Here is a 21,837-nt window from a genome sequence, read left to right as displayed (position 1 = left end):
GAACTTGAAAAGCGTAACCCATAGAGAGAAAACGTGAGGAAGATGATGAACATTAAGAATGCGTAATTGTTGCCTCGCGTTCGCAGTGTTTTAATGCAGCCATATAGAAGTCGGTTCCCCCCACATCAGATGTCTATATGGCTGTAGAAGTCGGATTGGCGGGATTGAACGTCTAAATTGAGTTAAAAAGTAACTTTTTAGATTTAAAAAATGAGTATGTAGAAGTCGGTTCCCCCGACGTCTATATGGCTGTAGAAGTTAGATTGGCGGGATCAAACGTCTAAATGGAGTTAAAAAGTGACTTTCACTACTGGAAAAACGCAATTTACAGACGGCATATTACCGAAGGCTTTGAAGCCCTCGGTACTGAGATGATTAGCGAAGGCTTGTAAGCCCTCGGTAACATTCTCTCTAATTTAAGTCTCAGATTGGAATTTTCGTTCCCCAGTTTCATTTTCTTCACGCTTCATCGTTTTCTCCAAATTTTTTGATTTCTCTCCCCTTTGTTCTCTTCTCTGAAGCTTCCCCCTTCCCTTCCCTATTTTGCTCGTGCCCTCCAATGTACCCTCCAATATTGAGCGATTCTGGGACAAGTGAGGGTTGGTTGGTTGACACTGGTTTGGGGATTCTTTGGCTGGGATTGAAGATGACGGTTTGGGGTTCTAAGGCTAGGTTCGCTGAGGCCGGTTTGGTGGTTTTGCGGTTGGGTTGGTTGACGCCGATTTGGGGGTTTTGCGGCTGGGTTCGTTGACGCAGGTTTCGGGGTTCGTGGGAGATGTCCGGAACGCGGCGGCAACGACAGTCTCACTGAAGGTTGGTAGATCTGGAGCGAATAGCATTGCGATGGTGATGGAGGTAGCAAGACGCGCTACGACTGTTTTTGTGGTGGCTCTGCCGGTCAGCGAAGGGGACAAGAGTGTGTGGCTGTGAAACTGTACGTTTGTTATAATTAATTATGAAATAAAAATGAAATTGACTTTGCATATGTATGAGTTATAAGTAAAAATTTGGAATTGGAGTCTGAGATTGAGATTGAGATTGAGTTTGAGTTTGCACTTGAAAGAATGGGAGTTCAGCAAAAGCTCATTTCTTTCTTCTTTCATTCTTCTCTTGTATTCATCATGATTCCTTCAAAATCTTCAAGTATCTATATTATATGATTGATTGAATATAATACTGTATGATGTAGTGATTCATTACATGGAGAAAATATTGAACGAATAAATGGTGCTCTTTAAGTGATTTTGTCTTGAAGCATGGTTAGAAAATGTTATTGTATTTTATACTTTAAAATGAATAGAAACTGGGACTTGTGTGAAATTTACATACTGGTCAATATTTGATGAGTATACTGTGTGCTTTTTTAATCCATATCACACCCTTTTGAAGTTCCAAATGTAAGACCAGTAAGTAATCTTATTTACGAGATCCCAGAGTCTGTGTTTGGAATACATTTAGATAAAATTATGTGCTTCTGAATATTTTGGATGCCTTTATAAGGCTTTCTGTTGAGCTGTGAGACTTAAGCACGTTTTCATAGATTGATAAAATTTGAATAACTGTAGATATTATGATCATCGTTTGGCATTTCCTTTGCTTTTAAAACTTCATATCACGCAAGCTTGATTTTTTTAGTTTCTAGTGTATCGGGTTAGGATTTGTAGTCTTGCTTTTCTATGATGGGTCTTGGTCGTGGCTGTTTGTTTATAATATCATAGCTTATGACACATTCCTTGTATCTTCATAGATTGTTAATAAGGGATGTTAGTTTCTCAGTTTCCTGTTTTATATTTAAATTCTTCACAAAACTGCTGCTTTAAACGGGTTGTTGTTAATTTCAATGGACATTTGCTTCTGTTATTAACATAATTTTATTTATTATATTTCAGACCATGGCCAAATCTTTTGAGGTTACTGAGTTACCAGGTACATGAAGTTATGAATTTTATTTAATCCATTTGTTTTGTATAATTAGCTCTTGATGCATTTTCTAAAAACCACTAGAGCTCTTATGCAACATGATTTTGCAGTTAGATCATCCAAGTTTATTGCACGCAGACAATGGGTTGTTGCCGGAGCTGATGATATGTTTATTCGTGTATATAATTATAACACGATGGATAAGGTCAAAGTATTTGAAGCACATACTGATTATTTTACAGGTGGTGACAAACCATATCTAATCACTGATTCTGATGATCACACTGCCAAGGTTTTGTTTTAATATTTGTTTTTGTTTGTTTATTCTGTTTGTATAAGCACATAAAAAGAGTGGAAAGGTTTATTTTGGTGACTATAATGTCTAGATGTGATTTAAAATTAAGATAGCACATATTGAGATTGATAGGACATATTCAGGTGTCTGGTTTTAAGCTGTTGCTATATTTATTGGAAGTATATTTTCAAAATTTGTTTTATGGTTTGATCTGCTTGCAGGCTGGAAAACACATTAAACTATGGCCTTGAAAGAGTCTGGGCTATTGGATACTTGAAGGGTTCACGTCGGTGAGCTTTTTTGTGGATAATTTTTTTGCAATTTCTTAATAAATTTTTTTATGCCCTTGAACAGTGTGAGTGGGAGATTGCTGTGGCAAATTAAGCCTGTATTATGAAGTTTCCTTGCCTTTACTCTTTTTTCATAACCAAAATTATTGGGTGCGTTCAAACAGAGTTGTGATTGGCTATGATGAAGGAACAATTATGGTCAAACTTGGTCGAGAGGTACTTGTGGCTAGCATGGACAACAGCGGAAAAATTATTTGGGCTAAGCATAATGAAAGGTTACCTTTAGCTGTTAAGGAGTTGGGCACATGTGATCTCTATCCCCAAGTGAGTTAATATGCTTTTTATATTTTGTTTCATTATATATATATATTTCTTAAAATTGTGTAATTTGCAAAATTTATGAGTTAGAAAATGACAGATGTTAGAAATTGGAAAAGAAGAAAATGAAACTGGTTCATAGAGACATTTATTGATGTTTTAGAATCCATTAGTTAGAAAAAATAAGTACATGAAGACACTTGAAGGGAACAAAATGAAATTGGTCCAAAAACTTTAAACTATTGATTGTCCTATTTGAATACATTTTGAGTTAGAAAATTAAGAATGTTAGAAAACAAAGAAAAAAATGAAAGTGGTCCAATTTCATTACGGTATCATAATCCTAATCAAATCCATTTTATAAGTTATTAGAAAACTATGATTATCAGCAATTTCAGTCAAAATAATATTTTCAAAATTTTTGCAAACCAGGAGTATTGCAAAGAGATGGAGAAATATTCCAAGTACAAGTATTAAAGTCCCAATCGTGAGCAACCTTAGGAGTAAGTTTAACTCTTTTACTGTTAGGGACACCAACAAGCATAGAGATACATCTATCTTTCAAGAAACCAAATATCATTACAAAATATAATTTGGTCTGTCCGAAAACTATGTTCTGAAACCAAATATCATTACAAAATATAATTTCAAGACAAATTTTCTATTTTTAATTATTTTTGCTCTAATGCAAAATTTGGCAAATTCAGAAAGTAGCATTTGTACATGATTTAGCAAATTAGACATTTTGGTACATTTACATTGACCTCATCATCGGCATTTTTCTCATGTTTCATGAATCATGAAACATCATGTTACATAAAGATTGAGTAACATATAAGATTAAATTCCATCCCCGTTTAGAACTTGTTTATATACCAATATGTAGTGGCAGGCGTTGAGATGCAAAATTTAGGGTGTTTGGTTGAGTGCTTACATAATTGATTTAGTCACAGGTAAGCTTGAACTGAAGTATTATATGTTTTAAACTTAAATTTGAGATAAAGTGGGACATAATTTTCTCAACTCAATACAAAAGCTACATTTTTGGTTCTTTTGCTGTTTTACTTTGTAAAGCTTTAGTTTAGATATATATGCATCACATTCTGCAGCAGCCCAACGCTCTGTTTTTTTTTTCGTCCTTCGGAAATTACCGAAGGCTTTTGGCCCTCGGTAATTACCGAAGGCTTTTGGCCCTCGGTAATTACCGAAGGGCGAAAGCCCTCGGTAAATGTTAGCGACAAGGGATTTACCGAGGGCTTTTTGGCCGTCGATAAGCCTTCGGTAATTACCTTTTACCGACGGTTTTGGGCTGTTTTCGAGGGCTTCTGGCCTTCGGTAATGCCCTTCTTTTTTGTAGTGTTTTTATATTTCAAAAATGAGTATATAGAAGTCGGTTTCCCCCACATCGGACATCTATATGGCTGTAGAAGTCGAATTGACGGGATCGGATGTCTAAATGGAGTTAAAAAGTGACTTTTTAGATTTCAAAAATGAGTATATAGAAGTCGGTTCCCCCTACATCGGACGTCTATACGGCTGTAGAAGTCGGATTGACGAGATCGGACGTCTAAATGGAGTTAAAAAGTGACTTTTTAGATTTCAAAAATGAGTATATAGAAGTTGGTTCCCCCCACATCGGACGTCTATATGGCTGTAGAAGTCGGATTGACTGGATCAGACGTCTAAATGGAGTTAAAAAGTGACTTTTTAGATTTCAAAAATGAGTATATAGGAGTCGGTTCCCCCCACATCAGATGTCTATATGGCTGTAGAAGTCAGATTGGCGGGATCAGATGTGTAAATGGAGTTAAAAAGTGACTTATTAGATTTCAAAAGTGTGTATATAAAAGTTGGTTTCCCCCACATCGGACGTCTATATAGTTGTAGAAGTCGGATTGGCGGGATCGGACATCTAAATGGTGTTAAAAAGTGAATTTTTAGATTTAAAAAATGAGTATATAAAAGTCGGTTCCCCCACATCGGACGTCTATATGGCTTTAGACGTCTGTTCCCTCCATAACAGACGTCTATATGGTTGTTTTATTTACGGAAAGTGCCACATGTCATTTTTAGGTTGGATATTCGAGGGTCAGATGTCTAAAGGGTGACGTTAAAGGTTTTTTCTGCACTAGTGTGATAATAATCTTGTCGAAAATTATTACTCAATAATTATCGAAAACCTATATCTGCCGGTAATTACTGACAACTATATTTGTCGGTACTGTCAGAAAATTGCGTAACAGATTCAAGTGTAGTGGACTATAATTGTCACCCATCACATTGAACCTTAACATAATCAAAATCAGAGAACACAAACAACCCAAACATCAATCACCAAATGTAGTGACAATTTATGTATATCATTAAAAAGCTAATTTATAATGTCATCGTCATCAAAATTATTTTGTTCTTCTTTATCCTATCTGAGGTAGACTACACTATAAAACATCGTTGTTGGAAAGGTGTTGGGGGTGGATTGAGGCTGTTGTACCGTAGGTTGTGCGTTTTGAGGCTAGAATCTCATGACCAGAGTTTGAAGATTTTCAAATGAAAATAATTGAAAACACTAGAAAAGGAGGAAGGGGGGGGGGGTGGGTTGAATATTGTTGGAAAATTTTTTACCATATGGTCGATTGACAACTTTGTTAAGGATTAAACGATCTACACAAGTTGTTAGACAATTGATTTGTAAAGTACTGTTCAAGCCTCAAGTTCACGTATAAAATGTTTTTCAAGCGTTTTTACAAAACTATTGCAATACTTTAAAAAAGACAACTCTTACAACAGATAATGTAAGACCAGAATAAAATAAAAATAATTTTTATTTTTATTTTTATAATTTCTAATATTAAATATTTAATTAGGTGATAAAAGTGTTTTGGAGTGGTATGAACATTAATTAATAATTGTTTTATTTTAATTTTCGAAATGGGACTAAAGAAGGTTTTTATGTTAATGTTTTACATTAGATTTTCAGTGAGCTATCATTGATCTAGTGGTTACGTGCAATTTTGTGATCTGTGTGGTGCTGGATGGTTCTGTGTAAAAACAAGGTTTAATCCTTTTCGACATCCCTATTTATGTACGAATGTCTCAATTGGGTCCTCGTTTTTTAAAGTGTATCAAAATGGTCCCTAATTTTGAAAATTGATATCAATTGAGTCCTTTCCGTTAAGTTGGCTGGACGGCGTTAAAAAGATTGATGAGTGGATGCTGAGATGACGAACGAACGCACGAGCGCTCGACCACCGAACGAACGGTCGTCCAGTGTGGAACGAACGGTCGTCCAGCAGTAAGAGGTCGACGAGCGTTCGTTCTCTGGTAGACGAGCGTTCGTTCGCTGGTGGACGAGCGTTCGTTCGTCATCTCAGCATCCACTCATCAATTTTTTTAACGTCGTCCAGCCAACTTAACGGAAAGGACTCAATTGATATCAATTTTCAAAATTAGGGACCATTTTGATACACTTTAAAAAACGAGGACCCAATTGAGACATTCGTACATAAATAGGATGTCGAAAAGGATTAAACCTTGTTTTTATTTCTTCTATCTTGTGTACAGGTTTAGGAGGTGGGGCCCAACACTTTGATTGACCGATGAGGGATTATACATTTGCTATTTTAGGAGAATGAAAGAGGAAGTTACTCTTTAGTTATTATCTTTTTTTCAAAAACAATAATTTGACACGGTTTTGAAGGTTGACATTCGTTTGAGACGTTGTGGACCCTATTTTTTCTGAATGTCATTAAGGGTACTTTTGGAAGTTTGTTTTAAGCAGTGAGTATAACCGCTTCACAAATCATTTCTATCAATGCAGTGTCTGAGGCAAACATGAACCTACTCCACAAGCTCCTTTCTCTCCACGCACTGGATTCATTAAAGCAAACACTTATTGCAATGGTTTAGGAAAGCAGCACCCTTTCTCTCTCTTGCTCGACAAACCCTAAATCAGACACAAAATCCCCTTCTTTGTGGTGCACTAGAAACCCTAAATCGAACACAAATTCTGTGCAAAATTGGTGTTTACATTGTGTTCACAAAAGCGAGAAGCTGAAAAGGATTGTGTTGTCGTGAAATTTGAGTAGTGTTCATTGTATTAATGTGAGTGTGATGAATCCCTTTTCTTCTATCACGTTATGTTGTTTAATCTAGTTATACCGTGTATTGAATCTTTTAGATTGATCTGAATGAGCTTTGTTCTATGATTGGTTGATGATATTGCAGGATTACAATTTATTTATATTGTGTAATGATAACGAAGGAAAATAATAGGGTAACCAGAGGGGAGGATTTGAGGTTGAGACAACAGAAGTGTGATTGTAGGGCAGAGATGGTTGGGATGAATTCTGTGAGATCTGGTAGGAGCTACCTTAGACCGTGTAGATGAGTAGAAATTGTTGAGTTTCGTAGAGGAGAACCAAGAACTAATCCTTGTTAGGAATGTATGATTTTACCTTGTGATGTTCGATGATGTTGTCGATGCGATATGGTAGCTTCACTCTCTGATTTAAACTTCGTCGTATCTTGTATATATTATGTATGCCATATTTGGGAAAGTTTGGCACGAATTGTTGTCGTAGATATGCTTGTTGTTGACTTGTTGTATATGGTATAAGCTTGAGTTTGGATGTCAACATTAATTGAACTTCACATCTTAGATAAAGTGAGAGTATGTTAATTGTTTAAATTTTTACCCATGTTATACTGAACATCCAAGGGAAAATAAAGGAATTAAATGAAAGATACTACTTTTTTGTTGTGTGAAGATTTGACCATACCGCTTTGTTTCTAAATGGAAATAAAATCCATGCCATGATTCTCGATTTTTCTTTTCTTATTAGTTATTTTACATTACTTTTTAGTATATGATTGTACCGTGGGAATCTTTTACCAAAAGGTGCATATTGCAACCTAAGTGAGTATTGGAGTGTACCTAAATATGTGGTTGTGGTTGATGAACATGAGAGTGAATGATAGGTCTACTAGTTGTACTTAGTAAATCTCAGTTCTATATGCAGATAAGTGATTCCTTTTGCCTTGTGTGCATAGGAAGGGTTGTTCGGGTATTGAATCTTCCTTGGGTGGGGGTGATGGTGTCTTCCTTCTCCTTGTGTAGCAATATTACATGTTCCTTAGTTGGATTGTGGGACTAATTGAGCATATCTAAAGGGGAAGCTACATATTAGTCTATAGGAGCACTTCAGTCGGGTGAGATAGGATATATGAGTGAGACTCACTCTTTCCACTATGGTGATCATGGTATGATGATGCTCAGGATGTTCTTCATGACTGTAATAGTTGTAACGTCCCAAATTCGGAAGTCACTTAAGCACATCAAAGTCCAAGAATTCGCAAAGATAAAGTTTGAAAATTTCAAAGGAACTTAATTTATTATAAATTTAAAATATTCTTGTCCATACTCTCAAAATAAGGACAAACATTAATTACAACTGTTGATAGGGGGAGCTATACTCACCTATATATCTACTATTTTTAATGATGAACAAGAATGATTTTATGGTTTCTTGCACAACAAATAGCCTAACAACTGATTTATTATTACTATGTTTGTGCTTGATATGCTTGATTAATATATTCATTGTTTGTAAATGAATCTTTAGTTTAAATAGATTGCACATTACATTTCTGGTAGAAATAATCAATTAGACATTGTATATAATTTGTTAGATTTCTCCAAATATCACGAATTGCTTAATAGTGGCAAATAACTATGTAGTAATCGATTACAGTAGTTGTATAATCGATTAAAACATGTTGTTATGACAATATGTGCTTGATAAGTGCATTGATCTATTTGGAATGGCAATTCATTTGAAAATTTGCTTAAGTGTTGAACATAACCGATTACATAAGTTTTCTAATCGGTTAAATATGTTTCATATGTAAAATCAATTTTATTTAAAGCCTTAACTGTTTCTAACGGTCATATGAATTTATTGTTAGCTTGTATGAATTGTTTAATCGATTACATGCGCCGTATAATTTGTTAAATCTTAAACAGATGTAAAACTATTAAAGAAGAAAGAAAAGCTTAACAAATTACATTAATTGCGTAATCCATTAAAGTACGTCAAGATTCAAAAATCTTATATATAACTGTCTTGCGTGTTGTTTCAATACTATCTTTTGAACTATCAATTTCATAACTAACTTGTTGATTGAGTATTGATTTTAGGAGCGTCTAAGAACAATCTTGAAGAATCAAAAATCAAATTTGGGTTTATCATCAAGATTCTTTCAAGAAATCTAAGCTGAAGCATTCTGATCTATTATGCACTGTTGGTGTACTATTGTGAAGATCAAGTTCCTCATTTTCAATCAGTAGATTGAGTTCCTGTGCGATTGTGCCAGGGGGTGAACTGTGATTGTTCTCATTGATAGTTGAGATTGCTCTCAAGGTGTTTAGAGAGCTGGTATTGTTCCTGTGCGGTTGTGCTAGGGGGAGAACTGTGATTGTTCTCATTGATAGTTTAGATTGCTCTTAAGAAGTTTAGAGAACTGGTATTGTTCTCTGTATTGGTAAGATTGTGAGGGTGTTCGCATCTTGTTACTATAAGAGATTGAGTGTGGTGAGAAGTACATTGAGAGGGTATATCTCTGTAATCTTGTAATTCAGTCATTATAGTGGAATCCCTTCAATTAAGGCTGTTGAAGGAAGACTAAATGTAGGCTTGGCAAACTAGTATATATCGTTGTGTTAATCTTTCTCTCTTTTCTCTTTTATTGGTTTTTCATCATACTTGTTTTATTGATTTCAAGAAACACAAAGAACTCATCAAGTTTTTGAAAGGATCTATTTTTAAAGGGCTAACCAATTCACCTCCCTCTTGGTTGAGATATAAGACATCACCTTTTCTAACAATTGACACCAAAGCTAGGAGACTTTTAATCAGTTAAGTTTTCTGTGTAATCGATTAAAAGTTCTTGATGGCTAGTATATCTCAAATTATGAGAATAATGGTTTCTTAAATTCAATAGGCAAAGATGTATGTGATTTTGTGATTAACAATTCTCATGAGTCTATCAAGACAGGAATATCAAGGAGATCAAATCAAATGTAGAGAAGATTCACCAACATCTTGAAACGTGCAGAAAGTACAAAAAATAAAGAAACATATATGATGGAAGAAAGGTTCTCAAAGTTCTTGACATGCAAAAGGAGAACGAACTTGAATCTTGTAGAAAATTAAGAGCACTCTAGAGAGCAAGATTTGCAACAAGAAAATGAAGGCAGGAAAGATGTAAGCAAGCACCCTAAACAACAAACAAATTTAAGCATGATGGTCAGATCTACACAGGCTGGAAACAGTGAAGAAAAATATAAGAGAGAGGCTATGTGGTATCTTGACAGCGGATGTTCCAGACACATGACTGGAGATCCTACAAGGTTCAACAACCTATCATACAAAATAAGTGGTCATGTCACATATGGAGACAACAATAAGGGTAAAATTGTTGGTATTGGTAAAATACAAACACTTTCCTCATATATCATTGAAAATGTCTTACTTGTTGATGGGTTGAAACATAGCCTATTTAGCATTAGCCAATTATGTCATAAGGGATTAAAAGTTACTTTGCAACCAAATCACTGTTTAATTTGTCATGCTTCTTCAAATGAACTTGTGTTAATTGGAAAGAGATACAACAATATAATTTATATTGATTTTAAGAAGACTTCTTTTAAATCTGTGATATGCTTGCTGTCTGAGGAAGATGAACATTGGTTGTGGCACAAAAGACTTTCACACATTCACATGCCTCATTTAAATAAACTCGCATCTAGAGGTCTTGTACTAGGGTTGCGAGACATAAAGTTTGAATCTGATAGACTTTGTGACATTTGTCAAAAAGGGAAACAAAGTAGATAATCTTTTAAATCCAAAAGGATGATATCTACTTCTAGACCACTTGAACTATTACATATGGATCTGTTTGGCCCTTCAAGAATCAAAAGTATAGGAGGAAGTCTTTATGGTCTGGTCATAGTAGATGATTATTCTAGGTTCACTTGGACTTTCTTTCTTGCATTTAAGAGTGATACCTTTAAAACTTTTAAGAGATTTGCCTCTGTCATTCAAAATGAAAAGGATCTTAGAATAAAGGCTATTAGAAGTGATTATGGGAGAGAGTTTCAAAATGAAAACTGAGAAATTTTGTGATGAACAAGGCATATCACATAATTTCTCTACACCTAGAACTCAAAGAAACTCAAAGGTCGGGGGAAGAACTTTGATTGTTCTCATTGAGAGTTGGATTACTCTCAAGGTGTTTAGAGAGTTGGTATTGTTCTCTGTACTAGTAAGATTGTGAGGGTGTTCACATCTTGTTACTATAAGTCATTTTTAGTGTGGTGAGAAGCACATTGGGTATATCTCTATATTCTTGTAATTCAATCATTATAGTGGAATTCCTTTAACTAAGGTTATTGAAGAAAGACTGGATGTAGGCTTGGTCGAACCAGTATATATCGTTGTGTTGATCTTTCTCTCCTTTCTCTTTCATTGTTGTTTCATCATACTTGTTTTTTCTTATTTCAAGAAACAGAAAGAACTCATCAAGTTTTTGAAAGGATATATTTTTAAGGGGATAACCAATTCACCTCTTCTTGGTTGAGATATAAGGCATCACCTTTTCTAACAACTTATAAATTTATTCCCATAAAAAAATTTCTTGTAAAAATGCCCATTGTAGATCCCTTCTCTCGTCGATTTGCGGCTCCAGAGTCATCTGTATTCCTATCTACTCTCGTACAACACACATGTCATACAATCATCACAGTAAACAAACACACAACAACAACAAAAAGGTATGGGTGAGCTTACAATGCCAATGTAAAGAAGCATAAAGATTTTAATGGTATAGATTATTTAGGTTTCTCCTTTCCTTACTTTTCTACACTTCTAAGATAACTAAGGTTACATTGCCCGAATATAATGATTGAGTAGTCCTTTCGTACTAAGCTAGAACCAATTCCCCTTACTTTCTCAAGCCTAACGAGTAAAAACTCCGGTGCAACTCACCGAATATTGTACTCAGCCTCATAATTGATATATAGGGGCAAAAACTATTTATTGCCACACAAGCTGGAGAATAAAGTACTCACACCTACTCTTGCTACTTCATACAATCTGAAGAATGTTCTTTCACAACACAAAGAAGAAAGAAATGTTAATCACGAGTGTTTAGATATACTAAATCACACTGGTTCTTAACTACATCTATAACTATATCACATTGGTTTGTCTAGTTTTACCTCACATCCACTCATACTAAGAATTTCTATAATACTTTATAACAAAATATCACTTCAAATATCCATCATACATTCACATTTAAAGAAATACTTTCTTAAAAATATTTTCTATAAATACAATGCCTATTTATTCATATTTTAACTTTATAGCCAAACTCTACTAATCCAGTGAAAACTAATACATTAATCTAACAACGTCAATCTCACTCCCTTAATTTTATACACTAAAAATTACATACACATTACTACCATAACTGTTAACATTTAAAGTAATATAATAATCTAAAGTAATATAATAATATAAAGTAATATAATAATCTAAAGTAAATAATCTAAAGTAATATAACATATCTTTTACCAAAAGTTTCTTAGATTAACGTGCCGAACTATTAAATATAACAAGCACTTAGGTAGGGATGACAACGGGTCGGATCAGACACAAATAGTGCGATATCCGAACCCGACCCGCATGAAAAAAGTGTATCCATTACCCATCCTGCTACTCGCCGGGTACCCGTATAAAAAAAATCCGCAGATTTTTTTCAATCCGCGGATATCCGTTGAATACCCGTTAACAGTGTGTATTATTATCCAAGCCCAAATTCTGATCCAAACTCTATTTTCCTTTCTTTTTCAAAACTTATAAACCCTAGATCTTCACTTCAAAACTCAGATCTACACCAAAACATTTCAGATTTGCACAAAAAACATCTCAGATCTACACCAAAGCATATCAAATCTGTATTAAAGGATCTCAGATCTGCACCAAAGCATCTCAGGTTTGCCTCTCGTTGCCGTCTCCTCATGTTGTCGACCACTCTCGATGCGGTATAGTCTCTCAAGCTCTGCGAACAGGATCACCCGCGTGGCTGGCTCCACCACTGGCCGTGGGTGGAGCCGTGAATGGTGGAAGAGGAAGTTGCAAACGCTACGACAGCGGCAACGTGAGGTACTTGCGAATGGTATTCTTGTTGTTGGTAGGTGGCGAAAAGAAGAAGGGAAAGGAAGTTTGAGAGAGAAGAAGAAAAAAGAAGGGAAGGAAGTTTGAGAGAGAAGAAGAAAGAAGAAGGGAAGGAAGTTTGAGAAAGAAGAAGAAAGAAGAAGATGGGAGACCTTTGAGCACCGTAACAGAGGCAAAATTAAAATATTTTAATTTATTTTCTAATTTCATAAAAAAGTAATGGGTAAATTGGAATTTTGTTTTTTAAACAGGTAACGGATACCTGCGGGTACCGATAATGTCATATCCGAACCCGACCCGTTAACGAGCGGGTATAAATTACCCGCTACCCGCGGGTACCTCTTGCCCGCAAATACTAAATACTTGCTACGGATTTTGCCCGCGGATACCGCAGGTACGAGTTTTATTGCCATCCCTACACTTAGGTCTAGTACAATGGAACATTACTTTTCAGCCAAAATTTCGTAAATTACCGGGCCAATGTATAATTATTAGCAACCGACATTTAATTCATTAATCTTTATCATCCTATTATAGCTATAATAAGTTCCAGATTTAACATTCATCACCTAGTTTCAATATTATTTTCTATTCAAGTTTGATTTTAAATTTCTAAACTAAGGTAAACATACCTTGAAACAAAATTCGTGAGCATATTTTTTCTGCACTATATGTTAGCATAAGTTAACGAGTTCACCTCCATTCAAGTAACCCATACATTTCCTTTTTACCCATTCAAATGGTACCAATGCACCATAATTCAATCAGACATATGCAATTTGTATCTATAGTCAGAACCAAAAGTAATAAAATATACTATCTCACTCTAAACAATACATTTTATTTCGTATGCTTCAGGAATGAAATAACCATTCAAAGTTTCTAACACCTTCATTCACTTACTCTAATACAATATAATGATGATGGTTTTTCATCAACACAGGGATTATATCAATTCTACTTTTAATTATATTACAGTGGCCTATCACCCTGTAAGAGACTTATTTCAGCTTAAAGCCACTCCAACGTCCGACCAGGTTACTGATAACTTTTTGGCAAGTATACCAAATCGTTCAAGTAATACAGTTAATTAAGTCAAGAGTATTGTTCTCCCAAGGGAATTTGAGTTATGTTATTCAATTAAAATTATTTATCAAGATCAATTATTGCTGATAACATTTGTGATTTCAATTTGGAATTTAGTATGAAATTAACAACGTAAAAAAAATTAAGATTGAAAAATGCGATAAAAGATCACTGGAATTGGTCTCTGACTAACATTACAGTAAAATCTTGGACAACATATATTCTCTGTTCAAGCATTCACATAATAGTATCTTGGTTTAATTCCTTAAAACAAGTTCTAAAATTATCTATTGAATTATTAATTCCTTAATTAATTCATCAGATAATTTTGCATTAAATCCAGATGTTGAGAATGACCAAAAGCACAGAAGCTATTCCAAGCATAGTTACTTTTAGTTTCTTTTCTTACGTTTCTGGTTCCAAAAATACTTCCAGTACAAAAGAACTTTTAAAGAGAATAATACTTCTGTATAATCAAAAGCAAGTCAAGAAAAGAACAAGAACAAAAACATATATTGCACAAGAAATTTACATTAATGTGTCGTCATACAACCAATTCCAATGAACAAAAAATTTAGCATATCCTAGACATCTCAAACGTACTCTTTACAACAATTCCTTACAGAATGTCTGGAAAGGTCTCTTGATCGTCTCCTGAGTTCTCCAGTATTTTTCTCTTTTTTTTGTGTGTCAGAAGATCGTTTTCGCCTTTCTGTCACGTCCTTTAACTGTTGCACTTCAACTGTTGTTATTTGCTCAGCGCACAGCTACTGGTGCGCTATGCGAATTTCCTTTTTCTAGCTGTGCGAATTTTGGCTTGCGCTTTGTGAGAATTGGCAGACAGACTCCAAATTATACACCCTTTCCTGTACAATAATTTACATAACAATTTACTTTCTATTACAACTTTTCATTGAGTAATAACATGAATAATTATAAGATTGAGATCATTTATAAGTGTAAAAACAACTCTTTTTCACACTTATCAGTTACTCAAGTTTAGTTTGTTTATAATTATTTTATACTTAACATACCAACACAGTAATGGTGATGTTCATTGTCATCAATCATGCAGACTCACGTTCTCCTTATAGTTCTAACTATATTCACAATTTCTATAAGAAGGTACACAACATTTATCCAGACAAGTCCTAACAATTAACATCTCCTCGAGACCCATAGCAACTGGATTCCACCAAACCCAACCTATACATACCACAATATCTATCAATATTACCTAGTAAAAATGCCAAAATTTAAGCTAATCAGTTTTCTTCACAATATGCCATCTTCAAACATTAGTCAAACATCAGTCAACCAAGACAATGAACAAATTATCATATAATCAACAGACCTCTATAAATTCATTCAATGCTTTAATCCCATTTAACATACCATTTCTTGTTATTGTTCTAAACATACCTAGACTATGGTTTATCAACTAGATGAAAGAGATAACTCAATAGATTATAATATATTCATCAACTCATACATGAAAATATACTTAGAATAAGGGACTATCAAATTTGTCAAACAAGAAACCTAACTAAACAAATATCCCAAATTACACATTCAACTAGACTTTTCAAATAAGACAAACATAACTCTCCATATCTGGAATATTCGTTCGTCCGCTTTGAAGAATCTCAGGTTTGTAACTCATTCTTAGTCTCGAAACTCACAAGTATTGTTCTCTCTCTCCCTCTCCCATACGGCCCTATACATAGGTTTTTTCCCGTCAACCCAAAATAAATTCACGTACCTAGAAATTAATCCCTAACTTCGGATTCTTCTTCTCCTTGTAACGTATCCTCGCTCTCCCAATTTCGTTCTAGTCCATTAATCTTCTAACCATTGGATTCTTCCTCACACCTCTCTTCGGATTATTCTTCACATTTCTCTAAATTTTGACTTAAAATTAATTAATTTTCGCATCAATTAAATTATATTCAAGAGAACTTTTACCCCACCATACTACACTCTTTACTAAATAACATGATACTTTTATTTAACTCAGACAAACTTCCCCTAAAACAAGTATTCAATCAGTGAGGGTCTTACAATAGTCATGATGGTGTCTATGATGATCATGGTATTGAAGATACTCCTTGTCATGCTATGTTAGTGGTGTGACTATAATGATTATAGTAAGTAGTTAACATAGGTGCTAATGAGTGGATAGACCAAGGGTCTATGTGTGAGACATTAGTAATGACATTGAGGGTCAAGGAATCAAGGATTGAAGATCAAGGATTGGGGATCGAGAATTGAATAATTCATTGTTATTAAGTTGTCATGTTAGAGGATTATGACTCTTATTGTTATTACTATTGGATATGGGGTGGTTTATGGTTGATTTATATATATATATATGTTTGAAAAACTTGATGAATGTATACGTGTTTGTGTGTCGTGAATGATATTATCAACGATGATCGTATAATGTGTTATACGTGAGTAGATGATGTTGTAGATGTTGTTAAAGCATGATAGATTCAAGAGATAACGGGAAATAGACTTGGGCATTTTATTTAAAGTTATTGTGTTTGAACTTTAAGGCAGTGTAATTAGAGTTATTTTATTTCCTTTATTAGTTTCATTGGACAAGTGTTTTTGAACTGTTATGTTTTGAATAAATTATGCACGTTTAAATGTTGAGGTTTTGAAAATATGTTTCCACGCTGTGATAAAGTTTTGAAAATATGTTTCCACGCTGTGATAAAGTTTTGAAATTTACTAGTTCTATTGAATAACCTGTTACACCCTAGAAATTAGGACATTACATTAGACGAGTTTGTCTATTCACTATCAAAGTGAGTTTTCTAACATCCCAAAATCTCAAACTTGAAAATGCATAATTTATATATTGTAACATTACATTTACGGTAATATCCCGTAATCTCACTTGAAAATTTGTAGTTGATATATATATCTATACATATTTTTGAAACTCATATTTCAACTACAAACTCATAATTAAAATTCAAATTCTTCCAATTTATTCTTCTATTTCTTTCTTCATCGGCATTGGATCAGACGACATTCCTTCATCTGCTCCCGTATAACGAATTATACGATCATCGCACATACACAAACACAAACAAGTAGGGTGAGCTAACATGCAACAAATCATTTATAAAACATGCATAATTACTTCGATACAAACATCATATAATAATTATGCCAAACACCCTCATACCATCGTACCACAATTCCTATTGGACACTCATCCCACAATACCCAATAAACACCACAATACCCAATAGACACTCATCCAAATGATACGTTGATGAGCGGTCACGGGAGGTTATGCACTTGTAATGACTTGTACTTCTTCTTACAAATACAGTTCCAAAATACTTCATACCATTCACAAGGTTAGTCCCCTCACTATGTCCAAAATCGGCACATAGACCAGGACCTCCTGCTCCTCTCACCACATAATTCATCCTTCTCTACTTGAAACTGGATGATTATTAGAGTATCAAGATAACCTCCAACTACAGGACCCTCAACATCAACATATACACAAATAACATAACATTACTGAATCTCTCCACGAGACTCATACCATACTCATATTCCTCAACTCACATTATACCCTTACAAAATCTCCCCATAATACTCATATAATGTTCAGACGCATAAATTCAATTACAATATAATAAAATACAATCATCACAATTATAATTCATAATTTCATATCTACCATAATAACATGAATTCATCATACATTTCCATTCCAACAAGATATATTGCACAATAATTTAACAGTACAAAATCTGTTCAATAGGATTTAAGTTAAAAACTTGTCGAGTAAACTTCCAGGAAAGAGAGGTGCGTCACAATGGACAACTTAAGTACCAAGTATTTCCTTAGCCAAAGTCTTCCTCAACTAGTTTTTAAAAAATTTCTTATTTACAGATTCAAAACAACATCATATAAAATTAACACCGAATTTCCATATAGATATCAAAAAATAGAAATTAAGCAATATTGAGATCCCTGAGAAGATACGAAATTAATATCTCTAAATCTATACCTCCGATTTCAAATCTGAACAGTCAAAGTAATTCACTATGTGTTAGAAACTACAAATTAAAATTTCAGGTTGATCCAACGGTTAATTAGATAGATATAGAAGTTTTACCGAGGTAACTCAGGGACAAAATTTTAAGTGGTTTTCGGTTATACTCAAGATGCGGAACAAATTCCTCTAAGCACAGACATCTAATTACAAATCTGAACGGTCAAGATGACTTAATATGTCTTATGAACTACATACTAAAGTTTGAGCTCAATCTAACGGTAATTGAAATATATATGAAGTTTTTACCATGATAACTTAAGAACAGAAATATAGTGTTCATCAGATTTTTCGAACTTTCAAAATTAATTTCTGAAACCATAGACTTCCAATTACAAATCCGATCGGTCAAAGTGTATTAATATGTCCTAGGAATCATATATCAAATTTTCAGGTTGATCTAACGGTCAAATAGGTAAGAATCTATGTTTTACCGAGAGGACTCAGTAACAGAACTACAGGGGTAATTAATTTACTCAAACATGCAGGATTTATTTCTCCAAGTACAGACTTCTAATTGATGATCCGAACGGTCAAAGTGAAGAAATAGGTCTTAGGATTCATATATTAAATTTTTAGCTAAATCCAATGGTAAAAACAATTAAAAGAAAGGTTTTACCACAGTAATTCAAAAATAAAAAAATTATAATCATGAAAACTAAATTTATACAAATGAATAGATAACTACCATTAGCAAAATTTTAACATATTCATAACTCATCTTCATGATCATAACACGCATAAAAATCATATATAAAAAGGATTAGCTCCCCTACCTCTGTTCCAGACTTAATCTCGTGCTTTAGAAATTGTTCCCCGAAAACTTCCAGAATTTCCCCTTTGCAACTAGAATTTCCTCCAACTCTCTTCTCTCAAAATTTTTCTAAATTTTTGGAGCAAATTTTCAGCCTTCCCCATGCTTGCTATTTATAATCCAAAAATTTTACTATTCATCATTTTTTTTAATATTATTTATTATTTTAATTTCACCACTTACATAATGGATTTACCACTTACATAATGGATTCACCACTTACATAATGAATTCATAATGGATTCCTTAATAATGACTTCAAATATGAATGCTTTCTCCATTATCAATATTTTAAATTTTACTTATATTTTATTTTATTTTCCATTCATAAAGAAATTTATTACTACTAGTAATAAAATTGTTACTATTAAGGTAAATATTTTTCATGGGTCTTACAAGTTTCGCATTACACATTAAATGAGTTTGAACATACATTGATTAAAACTTTATTCATACACTAATTAAGCAACTCTATTGAGAAACACTAGGCAAATATGTTTATACATTGACTAGACAAGTTTGTTCACTAATGATTAGAAAAATTTTGCAATACACATTATATGAGTCTGAATATACACTAATTAGATAAGTATAACAATACACATTATACGAGTGTGTCCATATATTGATTAGACAAGTCCATCAATACATATTAGATGAGTTTGTCAGTGTATTTAATAAACGAGTCTAGTAATACATATCAAAATTTTTTCCATACATTGATTAGACGAATATAGGAAAAAATTACATGACTCTAACAATACACATTAGACGAGACTATCCATACACTAATTAGATGAGTATAATAAAAAATATTAGAAAGCTCATTTCATACATTGATTAGGCGAGTTTAACAAAAATTATTAGACAAGTTTAAGAATACATTATTTAAATAAGTAAAGCAAAAAATATTAAATGAGTTTGTCAATGTATTGAATAGATAAGTCTACATATATTGATTAGACGACTCTAGCAATATACATTAGATAAACTTTTTCATACACAAATTAATGTCTATTAATACACATTAGAAATGTTTGTTCAATTACTTATTAGATATTGCAATACACATTATACAAGTTTGTTCAAACACTTATTAAGTTAGTGATGGAATCTTGCCTGACATACCTTCTTTAGTGTTCTCTTTTTGTAATTTTACATTTTATTGTATACGTGTATCAGCTTGCAAGGAGCATGGGTTACTATAAATACCCAGCTCCTCTCTTTGTAATGGACACTTTTGAGAATAATGAGAATTGAGTTTTCTGAATCAGAGACTATTCTCTCTTGAAAGTCACATGCTAGAGAGTCCAAATACTCCCTCTAGCCACCTTCCTTGCACACTACCTTCATTCTTTCATTTCTCCATTTTCCTTTGTGCTTTCTCAAACCCTGACGCTGCTTCCATATCCGCATCAGCTTGCACGAATCATCCACTCGTTAGAAGCCACATCTTCCCTTCTCGCGTCAGCTTCCCATGCCTCGCCACATCATTTTTCCTCATACGCATCAGAGGTACACCTTTTCATTTTACCACATTTTCTCTCTTGCAATAGCATCTTCGCAAACCTTTTCCATTCACGCTCTCAAGAGCTCCTATCCACCAGTTCATCACAGATTCCACATTCTACCTCGTTTTCTTCCTTGCTTCAGCCTTTTCAGCCAAAGAACCTCATCTTCACCGAACAGTTCTTCGATCTATGGCCTTCTCTAGGGTTTTCATCCTTTGTCCTTAGTTATTAACCGATTGAATCCACTTTTCTTTTGATTGAAAGCCTTTCCACTATTTGTTCTTCATTATCCACCGTTCAATCTAGCTTTTGAACCGTTGAATAGGTCCAACTTGTGTTTTCCCCCTTTTCTTGGGTTCCTTCGGTCCAGATTATGGTTCTTCGTGTTTCTAGGCTTTTCTACCGAACAAACCCTATTTTCTTGAGTTCTTAGATTCCTGCGTTCTTATCGTGTTCTCAATCATTCCGTTGCGTCATTCTCTTGTCGAGGAAGGCTCGAGGAGTCCGAATTATGCTCGCACAACTTCTATCGTAATCTCCTCGGGCGCCCGTCCATCATTTAGTTTAGCTAAAAACATTATATAGGTCTAACAATACAGATAAGATAAGTTTCTCCTTATACTGATAGACGAATATAATAAAAAATGTTAGAGATTCAATTCATACATTGATTAGACGAGTCTATCACTAGTGTAGTAAAGGAAAACGACACCGATTATTTTTGTCTATACGAAGCAGTTCGTGAATCAAGCTATATATACACGCGAGGCAAAAAGGGGTAGCCTTTTTGCCTCATTTTTGAACCGAGGCAGTATTTGGGGTTCTTTTGCCTCAGTTGGTTTCGAACCGAGGCGATTGATCCCCTTATTTTTATATTTTTTTTCCAGAAAATGGGGACTTTTGCCTTTTAAAAATCATATTTTTCCTTTTTTTATCTGGGACAATCGGCGGGCAACAAAACGGTCGAAGGCGGCGACGAATGGTCGAAGGCAGCGGATGAACGGTCGAAGGTGACAACGAACGGCTGAATGCGGCGACGAACAGCCGATGATGATGGAGAATGGTTAATGACAACAACAAAGAACGTAGTTAACGCGAGATTAATGGAGACCACACTAGGAACTTCGTGCTAGAGAAATGGAGGACATGAATCAACAACTTCACCTGAGAGAGAGAATGGTTGTGTGAGGAAGAAGAAGGAACAATAGGTTAAATTTTTTTACGATGGCGGCCAGTGATTGAGGTAGTTGCGGCGGCCAGTTGTGGAGGTAGAGGTGA

General features: G+C 34.2%; 1 long non-coding RNA gene across 1 annotated transcript; it reads left to right on the top strand.

The window, feature by feature from the left end:
* Positions 1 to 6,458: 6,458 nt before the first annotated feature.
* On the top strand, positions 6,459 to 9,551 carry LOC148192439 (uncharacterized). Its single transcript, XR_015782016.1, has 2 exons — positions 6,459 to 6,924; positions 9,020 to 9,551. It is a non-coding gene; the product is annotated as an uncharacterized LOC148192439 (long non-coding RNA).
* Positions 9,552 to 21,837: the final 12,286 nt, after the last annotated feature.

The sequence above is a fragment of the Vigna umbellata genome, chromosome 9 (genome assembly GCF_029865625.1).
Source record: "Vigna umbellata cultivar VRB3 chromosome 9, Vumbellata_1.0, whole genome shotgun sequence".
In the NCBI taxonomy this organism is placed as follows: Eukaryota; Viridiplantae; Streptophyta; class Magnoliopsida; order Fabales; family Fabaceae; genus Vigna; species Vigna umbellata.
Note: the sequence above shows the minus strand (reverse complement) of the source record. Positions and strands in the feature narration are given on the sequence as shown.